The sequence below is a fragment of the Elgaria multicarinata genome, chromosome 11 (genome assembly GCF_023053635.1).
Source record: "Elgaria multicarinata webbii isolate HBS135686 ecotype San Diego chromosome 11, rElgMul1.1.pri, whole genome shotgun sequence".
Lineage (NCBI taxonomy): Eukaryota > Metazoa > Chordata > Lepidosauria > Squamata > Anguidae > Elgaria > Elgaria multicarinata.
This window is the reverse complement of record NC_086181.1, coordinates 19,373,391-19,386,509: the sequence shown is the minus strand read 5'-3', so window position 1 is coordinate 19,386,509 and position 13,119 is coordinate 19,373,391.

Below are 13,119 nucleotides of genomic sequence, written 5' to 3'. Positions count from 1 at the left end.
CTCTTTCTCTTTTTTCAGTTGCTTTAGGAGTACACAAATGTGTTCCTATTTTTCATTTAATTTGTATTTTTTTTTTTTTGGAATTGCACAAATGTATTGGCATTTTTTTATCATCCCCCCCCCCAATCCATTGCAACTGTTGCCTGGTTGATTTCAGCTGTCAAAGCGAGCGCAGAATTGGACCTTGGTACCATGCAAGGAAATTGACATGATGAGACTGCATATAGGCTAATTTGTGGACAGTTCCCAAGGACTGGGAGAAAAATAATATTAAGAAAAGGGGGAACCCATTTGTGCAATCGAAAAGCATTTAAAAATGGGAAGAAAGGAGAGAGATTTTTTCTGACCAGTCACTAAAACCAAGGCTGAAAGCTAGCAGCAATATTTTTAAACCAAGAGTGTTTGGAGTAGGAGCACAAACTCATATAACTGCTCTTACATCTTCAGGAATAGTGAAATGATTAGCTAATACAAATTATCTGCACCATTATGATAAATATTTTCAGTACCCATGAAAATGGAACAGCAGAATGCCTTTACACATCCAAGATTTGAACAAATGGATACTAAAATGAAATGGGGGAGATTGTATGGCATACACGTAGAAGACAGGTTGTGTGTCTGTGGAGATCCAGTTCTAGAAGACATGGCACGTTACGTATTTCACTGTCCATTATATAGAGATACAAGAAAAAGTCACTTAGAGCCTCTTTTAAGGAAAGTAAATACAGGAGTGTTAAGGAGAAATTGAGACATTATATTCATTCAACCAACCCATACAAGATACGGATGGTTGTGCTATTCATGGTGAAAGCCACTAGAGATAGAGCAAAGTTTTTGGACACTATCAGTGTGAAATGTTATAAAGATTCAGAAATATGAATGCAATGTGCTTAACAGTATATTAAAGGTTTCTTTATGTTATATTATTGTCACACACACACACACACACACACACACGCACACACACACACCTTACTTTAATTTTAGTTAAAGACTGCTGTGTAATTCATAGTTTTGCTGTTGTAACCTTATGCGTAACTTTCAAAATTGTAAAACAGTAATTTTTTTAAATTTTAAGTCTGTATGTGTTGCAATGATCTTGCCTGCTTCCGGGATATCCTGTGTGTCATTGACATGAACAGGGATGACCCCGGGACTATCCCGGGATAAACCTTAGGTCTAGATAAGGCCTAAGTGCATGGCACACCTGATTGGCTGGTGTTGACTCTCTAAGCACTCCAAGGTGCCCCCATTCTCCCTCCACACTTACTCTGCTTTGAACCTTGATGTTATCCTATATTACCTTTGGAAGCTCACCCATGGAACACGTGATCTGTATGCAGAATGTGTCTCCAGCATCTCCTGGTCGTTCTGGGAAGCACCCTAACCTGAAACCCTGGAGAATTGCTGCCAGTCAGTACTTAGACAACCCTGAGCTAGAAGGACCAACCATTTGAAATTATTATTATTATTATTATTATTATTATTATTATTATTATTATTATTATTATTTCTAACCCGCCTATCCATCCCGATCGAGGCAGGGAACAACAACAAGCATTCCTTCCTCCTAAAATGTTCATTTCGTTCCTGCAAACAATCTCAGGCCCAAGGCATCACATAAAGGCTGTGATGTGCTTAATAATCAACATCATCTAATTCCAAGGACAGGGATTCAAGATTCTGTGGGGCGGTATATAAATACTAGGGGGCTAGCTGACATTCTCAATTATTCTAGCCTAACATAGTCTTGCTAATAGTCTCACTCCCTCTAACAACAAACTCTGGTGGTGAGTGCCAATAGAAATCAAACTAAAACATTGTTGCTGAAAAACGAGGGAGATATACGCATCTTTGGTGGAAACCTGAGGTTTGCGGAAGACCGAAATGTACATTAAAATATTTTGAGGGCGCCTCACAAAGACAATGCAATGAGTAGAACTTAGCAGACAATTGGTTTCACGGGAATTATACTGCACTTTTTTTAAAAAAATATGGAATATTCTGGAAGTTGTATGACTTTTTTCAGCCTAAACATGCATAGGATTGTGACCTAAGTTGGTTAGCCAATTGAAGTATGCCCAACTGAGCTCAATGCAGTTGTTTCTGAGTAGACCAGTATAGGATTGCAATGGTCAATCTACCCTTGCCACAGTGTCTCACTGGCAAGTCTCCCATTAAGGTATTTCCATTGGAGTTCTGCTGGCGAAAATTCTGACCAGCACAATATCTCAACCTATGCCAAAATGAGTGAGGCTTCCTAAAACCTTTGCTTATCATACTTGCTTGGGATCAGGAATGTTGAGTCATGAAGGAAATTCTTTCCCAACATAGACCGTTGTTTTTAGCCATCCTCTGTGGTATGTGGTTTTGCTCGCTTGCTTGAGTTCTTTGTGTGCCTACTTGCTCGATAGTGCAAAGGAAGAAGTGGGTTTCTAGCTGGTGCTAGAAGATAGTAATTCATTTTTTAATAAGACCTTCCTCTCCAGTTTGTTTGATATAATTGGCCTGACATATATTTTGTAATAATTGCTGTTAATTGTTCATTCTTCTTAAAGAAAATCTTTTTTAAAAAAATTATCAGCCTTGCTACTACTATCATCATCATCATCATCATCATCATCATCATCTCTCCTTTCTTGCTTGGGGTGGTTTTTCTAGACAAACATGACAGGCTTTGCCAAGTCATTCTGTCTTTTACTGATTCAGAAATTTCCTGACTACTGAACATGTTTTAAGTATGACTGCTTTCTGGATGTTTGTGCAGATGTATTTTGGTAGAACTCGTTTTCTGAAAAAATAAAACTTTAAAAATGATGTGATGCTGGTGACTGCTGTAACTAACAGAATAATTGTAACTTTTCCCAGTTGCTATAGTTCTTTAACTTCCATAGCCAGTGGTGTATATTTTTCTCTCTTTTCCTCTTCATTTTCTGCAACATTTGTCACTAGGTATTGCTATGTCAATGAGGTAGGTGTGTGAGTTTCTTTTTTGTTTATGATTATTATGTCTGGTTGATTGCAAAGTATTCTCTTGTCAGAATGGTTTTCATAGAACCATAGAGTAGTAGAGTTAGAAAGGGCCTATAGGGCCATCTAGTCCAACCCCCTGCTCAATGCAGGAATCCACCTTAAACCTGACAAATGGCTGTCGAGCTGCCTCTTGAAGGGCTCTAGTGCTGAAGAGTCTACCACTTCCCTGGGTAATTGGAGACAAAACTTGGGAGGTGTGAGAATTCTGTTTTGATTCTTTGTTCACTGGGATGTGCCCTGGTTGCAACCTCCCAATGGCCCTTGGTTCCCTGATCATCTGGCAGGGAAGGGCAAAAGAAGCTCCCTGCAGCTGTTCCTTCTCTGGCCAATGGATGGGGCCAGGTTGGTCTCCCCCTCGCTAGGATGCTCTTTCTAGGAGGAAGGAACATGCAGCCTCCCAATGGCCCTTGGTTTTCTGGCCAATGGACATGGCAGCCAGAGTCATCTGGATGATGAAGCAGGGTGGACGGCGGCTGGCTTGCTAGTGGCACAAGCTTTGGAACACATGGGACAGGACACAAATGAGAGCAGCTAATCCTGCCTACCAAGTGGCCTTGACAGCAGTGAAGGAGCCCTGCTTCTCCTCCATCATGGTGCTCCCAAGTGGACAGATGAGACTTGAGCAATCAGGTTCTGCCCTTGGGCCTAAGTGAAGCTGAGGGTCTAAATCTAGGGTGGCATCAATCCAGTCTAGACTGATGGTGTAGCAAAAGGGAAAAGTGTTGGGTATGGGAGTGACATGCTTGATTATGAAAGTGAGGCCAGTATGTGTACAGTATAGACAGAATGTTCTCTGTGGTGGCACTGCAGATGTGGAATGCCCTTCACAGAGAGGCTCAGCTCTGTGATATTTTCAGTGACCAGAGCAGACATTTTCACTTCCCTTGCTTTTTAAAAAAAAAAACATTATTATTATTATTATTATTATTATTATTATTATTATTATTATTACTATTACTATTACTATTATTGTGCTTTTGGACATCTTTGAACTATTTTTGTGTTCTGTTGTTAGTAGAATGCCAACTCTTGTCATTATTCCACTGGCATAGCATTGGATGTGACCCGGTGTGACTTCAAGGAGTATCCCCTCAATGATGACTTGATCTGTATATTTTTGTAGACAAACCACCCATGACATTTGCCTGTGAACATCCAGGGGGATTCTGCTGGGGTCCCTTAATCAGGAATGCCCCTCAAGTGGGGATTTACCAGCCAAGTACAGTGTTAAGGCAAGATGTTGCGAACCTGAATGAAACCAACAAGCAAACCAGATACGCAAGTGTGGTTGTTTTGCCCATTTTTAATGGTCATATGATAGAGATCTTTGCTTATGGAAATGAAGCCGGGCTGCCCTTGCCTGAAAGCAGCTAGTGAAATATCAGAGTAGCCAAATGATCAACCCCTCAAACATGGATTAAACATATGCATTCTAAAGCGTATTTTAAAATGCCCATTATAATTCATGACCCAGTTCTGACCACAGCTTGGCATGTTCTGAGAGCTCCCTTTGGGCTAAAATCCTCTTCAGATAATCTTGGGAGCCAATGGCAGCCGGACATTTTTACCAGTACATGAAGTACTTTGGCTGTGCTGCACTAGGCTAAATCGGTCACCTGAACACCAGCTCTAGATGCTGAACTCCCCATGAATGATACAAATCTAGAGATTAGAGTCAATTTAATTTTGAAAATTATCCATATTTAAAGTAGTGACCTCTGAGTCATGCCCCCAAATTGTTTTAGATTTCCAGTTCTGAGGGATGTGGGAAAACTCTTGCTAGTGAAATATCTTTAAAGCAAAGATGAAACATACAGTCCAGGTCCGGGCCCGATTCAAAGTGCTGGTATTGACATTTAAAGCCCTAAATGGTTTGGGGCCAGGTTATTTGAAGGAACTTCTCCTCCCATATGTCCCTGTCCAGACCTTAAGATCATCTACAGGGGCCCTTCTCCGTGAGCCCCTGCCAAAGGAAGTGAGGCAGGTGGCTACTAGGAGGAGGGCTTTCTCTGCTGGGGCACCCCGATGGTGGAATGAGCTCCCCAGAGAGGCCCGCCTGGCACCTGCACTGTATTCTTTTTGTCGCCAACTGAAGACCTTTTTATTCTCTCAGTATTTTAACACTTAATTTTAACTTAAATTTAAATTTTAGTGTTCTAACTCTGTATTTTAATCTTATATCAATTTTGCTGCATGGTTTTATCCTGGTTGTGCTTTTTATACTGTATTTTGTGTTTGTGCTTTTAACCTGTTGGTTGTTTTATTGTGGTTTTAATTTTTGTGAACCGCCCAGAGAGCTTCAGCTATTGGGCAGTATAAAAATGTAATAAATAAATAAATAAATAAATAAAATAAACATACACATGTGAAAGTGAACCTCCAATACTTTTATTTCTATGATATAAACAAACTTAAAACATAATATTGTTGTTACAAACAGGTGAGCAGGATGAACACATTTAATGTGGATTAGGCAAGGGGTGGATTTTGCATGAGGCACAAACACTGAGTTTCTTTTTGCAGCTGCAGATCCGGGCCCAGGCCTGCTTGAAGGACGATGGAAAGGAAAACTTGAAACGCTTCTTTCCCTGTTGGGCTGAGGAGGAGGAGGAGGCAGCCTGGATTTGGGTCCTCACTGGACTCTCCTTGGTCACCCCTCCCTTGCTGAGGGCCAGGGTGCCTGGGTCTCCAGGGGCACTGCTGTTCCTGGCCCCACTGCAGGGCTCTGGGGAAGGTACCCTTTCGCCCAGCTTCACCCTCTCCAGCAGCCTCCATTTCTGTTCGTGGCTCTTCTTAAACTGTTCAGGCCTCTCTCTCACGATGACTACTGGGAACAAGTGATGGGGTGGGTCTTCCTGGGCACCGGCAGAGTGGGCGGCATCTGGCAGTTGTTCCTCTGGCCTGTTTTCAACTCCTCTGTCCTTTGCTGGGATTTGGACATCATCCTGCTCCTTGGATGTCTGGATGATTGTAGGGTGGCTGAGCTCTCCCATCACTATTTTAGATGCTGTATCCTGCGAGGAGGGCTCCATTTGCTTTGGAAGCCCAGTTTCATTCCCAGGAGGCAGGAGGTCTTCTCCAGGGGAGGGCTCAACATGTGCCCAATCCTGGGAAGGCAGGAGTGTTTCTGCCTGTGGCAGAGGGAAGGCGGATGGCACCTGCTTGGCAGCTCCTGGGTTTGCCCAGCTGCTTGTCTCCTCATTTCCACCACAGCCTCCTGTGCCTGTTGGTATGGCTGGCGAGACGTGGGGAGCAGAGAGTTCCTGGGGCTCTGGAGGGCTGCAGGAAGAACCTGTGGAGAGACAGAAAGACACAGAGATAGTCTGATATGTTCCCTGGCAAGACACCTCCCAACTGATCCTGGCCTCATCTCAGAAATTCAGCTCCAAGCCTCAGAAATTCAAGCCACAGACCAGGAGACCCCAAGACTTAGTGAGGCTGCCTGGCTGCTTCACTGGGTTTCCCCCGCAAAAGCTCAGGCAAGAGAGGCTGTTGTGGGATGTGGGCATTTGGGTGGAGGCCCACAGTAAGAGAACGTCCAAGAGTGCCTGGTGTTGGTAAACAGCCTCTCTTAGCGTAACAGCACCTTTTAAGATAGGAGGCACTCAAAAAGGCAAAAAGAAGAAACACCCACCTCCAAGAGGGTCCAGCTGAGACTGTCCCTGGGTGTTGGTGCTTCCACCAGGGGAGATGGCTTCAGCCTCCCGGAGAGAGATGCTAGCAGGGTTCATCCTTGGTTCATCCATTCCAGGAGACAGAGGGCTGCTCCTTCCTAACAAGAGGCCCATAATATCTGCCAGCTGATCTGGGCCCAAGCTGGACTCTCTTCCTGATGTCACTCCTGCATCACAAAGGCCTTTTGAGAGATGAGGGAAGCTGGCTTGACCTCACAATGACAACCTAGGCAACACCTAGGCAACCAACTAGCCCTACCTCACTACTCTGAGTAGGGGGAACCTACACTCAAAGGTGCGCCCTTTCCTCCAGCTGGAGCTCAAACTGTTCAATACCAGCTGAGGTTGTGCCTAGAAAACATAATGCAGATTAAGCCATTTCACTAGAACCCTTTTCTCATTTCCACCCTTTGAGCCAATAAGGCTACAGAAAGTGCCTCTCGCAATCAACCTCTGCTTGGCCAGAGGAGTGTGTGTTCCTTTGAATCCCAGCAAGAGCTCTCGGGGTATGCCAAAAAGGAGGTCCCACTACAGAATAGGCCCTGCCCTGTGTTTCCACAAATGAAGGCCTTTATCCTGCTGTGCAGGAGCAAAATAGGCAGTGATCAAGCAGGACTCCCTGACTTTTATTGGCACCTAACATGCCTTCAATAATATCCCACCAACCTGCCAGTGCAGCAAACTGATTGTGAAGCAACAGAACTCTCCCCCAGTTTGCCATGGAGGGTTTTTTAAAGGCCGGGGGAGGCTGCTTGGCCTGGGCCCGAGGGAAGCAGATTTATTTCTCTGAGCCCAGAGTGGCCACTACTGCCGATGGCAGTTCCCCCCCTCCAGGCTTAACTACAACGCGATGGGGATGGACAATGCGATGGGGAGGGAAGCGCTAAGACACACCCCACATGAAGCCTCCCACCCCACACGTGTCCTCCTCTGTTCCAGTTTTTGCTTTGATTTGTGTGCATGTTGCTTCCCTAGTATGCAGCACTAGACACATAACATTGTCAGGGTGTAACTCTCTGCGCAGCGACGTAAACGTGACATTTTTACCATGAATGAAGCCCACCCCCAGGCAGCAATGGGAGGGGGGAAGGGATAGGATTCAGCACTGATAAAGGGGCTAAATTTATGTTACATGATGTGCTCTCATTAGACCCGTGTACAAACTTGCACACGTTCTAATGAGACTTACACCCGCTTATAAGGAATCTTTTGACATTGGCAATAGAGCGTCTGTGGCTAAGTAAGGCGATTCTTACTTAAGAAACTTACAGCATTGAAGGAGATAACGCCACAATGGCACATTTATTGAGGCTGAAACAAATACAAAGGTACAAGCTAGTTTGGGGGAAATTAGCTGAGCAAGTAGAGGCTTAGAAGCAGTTTCAAGACTGAAAAATAGACCTTTTGAGACTTAAGAGCATACACACAGAGACAGCAGGGGAAAGAGTAGAGGGAATCTTTAAAGGCAATATACCTTTCCTTGGGCTGCAGCCCTTTCCTGTAGAGAAGAACTGGGGAGCGTTGCAGCTCTTGGTCTTAGGTGAAGAAGAAAAGAATACCCTGTGTTTCTGGTTCTAAAGAGAGAGAGAGAGCTAGCCTTTTTCTTCCCCCTAACTTGAGGGGTTTTTTTTGTGTGTGATCTTATCTAAAGATCTACTTGCTATGGGAATAAAAGAGGGTGATTTGGGATGATGGCTGTACTTGATGCAGCCTGGAGTTCAGCAACAGGGCTACATTAGCATGTGTGTGACCAGGTAAAACTCTTGCCATCCAGCATTCATATTCTGCTTAGTTTTATTCCTACCTTTGTCTCTGGGAAATGCATTTGAAGAAGTCTATCAGGAAATGGTTACTTGACCTAAGCCTTCTGTGAATGCTCTGTCTGTAGGTGGGATTTTGGGTCGCTTCAAAATGGAGTCAGTACTGCTCACAGAAGCTACCTTGTAACATTTAGCTTCCTATCCAGCTAGATGACCCCCCTTGAGTGCAGCATAGACAATTCCCCCTACATTAAAGCAAGAAAGAACAAGACAACATAATGAATATATTGCCATATAAGCTTTTGTAAACTGTAGACAACTTCAGTCTCAGAAAGCTCATTTAGTCAATTTTTGAAAAAAGCATTCCGGTTTTAACAATTTTATTGTTTTCTACAAAGAAATAGGAAAAAAAGAGGCAAAGAAAGAAAACATAGCAGAACATCACACACTTAACCAACAATACAATACATCTAATAAAAACACATACGCAAAACATATAAGGCCATATTCCATTTAAGGCAATCTTCATGTCAGACATAGAGGGTATCTATTTCTTCACTTTAGCCAGTCCAATATTATGTATTAAGACCACAGATGACATTTACAACAGTCTCCCAAACAACCCCTGTACATTTTTGCTAATTTTGAGGGAGACATATACCATCTATACATCATCTTATAAATGTTCTCCTTAAGTCTGGTACTTAAAGTATATTTTAAACCTTTTACCCACATATTTTCCCATAATTCCATCAGTACATTATACCCAAAGTTCTGATCCCATTTTATCATACAATCCTTTGTTTCTTCATTCTCGGTCTCAAGCTTTAACAATAGCTTATAAACCTTAGAAATAACATGTTCATCATTAGTACATGGGGCTACTTCAAACATTGACTTCTTTTCCTCAAATCCTCATTCTTTTATGGCTCTCTTAAACTTCTCTGTAATCTGTAGGTAAGAGAACCACTGACATATATGGCCCTCTTTTAACAGCCCTTCTCTTGCTTTTAGTTTGTAGTCCACTTGAGACACTTCCAGTACATCGCTATACTTCAACCATTTCTCAATTTTTTAAAAAAGCATCCACTTCTACAAGAATGGTGAAAACCTGACTATAAAAGCACAACTGGAAAATGGAATAAGGCTGATCATATAGTAAATTTAAGAAATAAGGGGACACAAGAGGCATTGCTGCTTTTTACTGCAACCAGCCCTCTGGAAACTGTTGACTGAATGAAGCTCTCTTAGCACTGAGACGGTACTCAGGGATGTTGGGGGAAAAGAAGGTAATGGCCTGATTAGTCAATGCCTATTCCCCCATCTCTTTTGGTGGGAGGCGTTTGTCACAGCCACACTGATGCGATGATGGCAACGCGTCTTCTGGGATGCATCAATCATCACAGACACCTTCCTGGACCATCAACATCCCCATTGAAACACTTTGGTGGAAAGTTACTGGCTGTCACCTATCTTGGAATCAGGAGTTACAAAGTGGGAAGGGAAACTGAATGACTTTGCAGTCAGAGTCTTTAATCAGTATGGGACCCCTAAAATGTCATTCAGACCAAGCATAAATCTATAACGATATTCCAGTGTTACATGCGAGGAAAAAACAAAAGGCCTCTCCATGAAGTCAGTATGAAAATTCATCACAATAATGAAGTTGTTTGGAGATTTTTATTTGGAAATACAACAAATTTGGATGATAACTACTATAATAATAAATAGCATGGAGAATTGTGATTGACTGTGTGGACAATGAATTTGTAGAGATTTCTCCACACCAATGTAATTGAATTTTAATTTTTTCCTCCCCATTAGATGATCTTTACAATTGAGATTGGGCCTCAAAACAATAATGTAGCATTTGTGGAGAAAGATGCGACCAGCAACAGAAGCCAAGATGGAGAAGATCTCCACAGCTACCATGGACTTCCCCTTGGTGCTCAGGTAGGTTGGCACAAAAGAGACCCAAGTGCTGCAAAACACCAGCATGTTGAAGGTGATAATTTGGTTTCATTAAAGCTGTCAAGCAATTTGCTTGCATGGAAAGTGACTCTGAAGCTACTGAGGGCCAGGAAACTAATGTACCCCAGGACAATGTAAAACATAGTGATGGAACCTTCATTGCATTCCATGATGATCTCTCCAGGCAGGGAATGGAAGTCCGAGTTTGGGAAGGGAGGAGAGTTCACCAGCCAGACAACACAAAGAACACCTTGGATGAGGGGACAGGCCAAGACAATGGAGTTTGTGAATTGTTTCCCCAAGAGTTTTCTTGCCATGTTTCCTAGTTTTGTGGCCATGTAGGCCGGAACCACAGTGACAGTTTTTGCAAAAACAGAAGATACAACAACAGAGAAGATGATGCTAAAAGCACCTTGGCGCAGAAGTCAGGTGATCTTCGTGGATCGGCCAATGAACAAGAGTGAACAGAGGAAGCAGAACAGGAGGGAGATGAGGAGAATGTAGGTGATGTCTCGGTTATTTGCTTTGACAAGTGGTGTGTCACGGTGTTAAATGAAGGTTGTCAGGACTACAGATGTGATCAGAGAAAGGAAAAGGGCTAGAGAAACTAAAACAGACCCCAGTGTCTCTTGGTAGGAAAGGAAGTGGATCTTCTTGGGGATACACTGGTCTTAGTTCTTGTTTGGATATTGATCTTCTATGCACAGGGCACAACGTTGTGCATCTGAAATGAGCAACACGCATTAAAGCAGCTCAGTCATGACACAGATGTTCTTTCTATGTTAGCCAGCCTGAAAAAAAGGAGCTGGAAATTTCTCTAGCTTGTTGTACACCTATGGTTTTCTCTTTTAGCTTTGGCAACATATTTCATAAAACCATAGTAAAAAAGGGGGAGGTGTTTCTTCTTTATTTGCACCAGAATCAATTTCAATTTTCTGCAAGGAAGAAAAAAAAGGTAATTAACTAAAAATGTAAAACTGGCAATTGTAAAAGCCAACCGAGTACGTGTCACCTGATTTGCTTTCTGAATTGCCAGATGAACAAATAAATATCTATCTATCTTTTTTAAGATTATGGACTGTCCCTGAGGAAGTGAGTTGATGCAGAGGCTGGGAAACAGGTTACAGAAATAACTATAGAATCAAACCAGCAGTGTGTTTGACATCCTCTCATTCTGACTGAGCCGGGTTCTGGGTATAGTCTTATTTGCCTTCATTCAGGCAAGCAGGGCACCTTTGGCCCATGTGGACACACTCTCCTTTTTCCAGGCTTTCCCAACTGAGAACCAGGCCTTTCTATTCACTGGCTCATCCAGAGCCTCCATAGTGAGCAACAATGGACTCTCGGGGGGGACGGGGGACTATGTAATTCCAAAATTGCATAAATGGTGGCTGTAAAAGCCCCATTTATAGAAAATGAAAGGTGTGAATGGAGCATTCAGTTTTGGAAATACGCAACTTTTCAGAGTTGCCATTGTTGCCCACAATGGAGGAGCTTCCAAAACCGATGGTTGCTGATTCTCTGAGCGCTTTAAGCATGGGCCAGTGAATACATCTTGGCTCAGTGGGTGCAGGGGTAGGCTTGGGGGATTCTCTGGATACTCAGACATGGATGGACTCCCACGGCATCCCTATATACTGATAGAGCCATTTAGGAGTTATTTGCTTATTATTCAAGAACTTATTATTGTTGTATTTAATAAAGCTTTATAAAATCCTATGACTCCAGATATGGAAGAGGAAGGTGATAAAAGTAAGGGTCCCGATGTTGAGATCCAGGCTGAATCATCCCCCTTTGATTCCTTCTAATGGCTGCAGGAGGACGGTGATGGACATTTAAAAGGCCCACCATAGACAATGTATGCTAAGGTTATTGGTTAATATCATAGAAATGAACCAGTTGTATTGGAGGTTCTGTGTCAGGATGCTTTGGGCCTTGGCTGGTTGCAAATGTTCATACAAACTGACTGGATCTCCCCGTCTCAGACCAGTGTGTAGATCAGAAAACTTTCTGCCAGAATTATGCCCTTTGGTGATGCAGGTCTTGGCAGTGAATATGGCTCAAAATACAGAGAAATCCAAAGGTTGAGAGAAAAGTAGGCTACAAAAGGTGCATTTAAACACATATTTAAATACACATGTGTGTGCTGATGGTTTCTTTTTTAAATAGCGCATCAAACTGAATGTCCTTGTGGATGAATAATCGGGTGGATGGGAGACACACTTGTACCCCAGTCCTAAGTACAGGATTCGGGCCCCTGGTCCCTCTAGGTCATCTATCACTAAATTGGTCCCTCTCTGCCATGGTGCTGAACTACAATTCCCATACTGCCATTTTCAACCAGTATGGCAATTGGCTATGCTGGCTGGGAAGGATGGGAGCTGTAGTCCAACATATCTGGATGGCACCTACTTGAGGATGCTTAATCTAGGTGTTTCAGTGGTGGCTCTTCCATGAGGTGGGGTGAAGGCTCCTCCCAGTAGCTTCACTTGCCAGTACCTTCACCAGCTTCGCCTGCCAGTACCTTCTTCTGCCAGTACCTTCACCAGCTTCCCCTGCCTGTACCTGCCCCAACATACATCACCTTACACTTGCTTACATGGAATCGCATCTGCCATTTGGATGCCCACTTTCCCAGCTTAGTGAGATCCCTTGGGAGCTCTTCACAATCCCTTTTT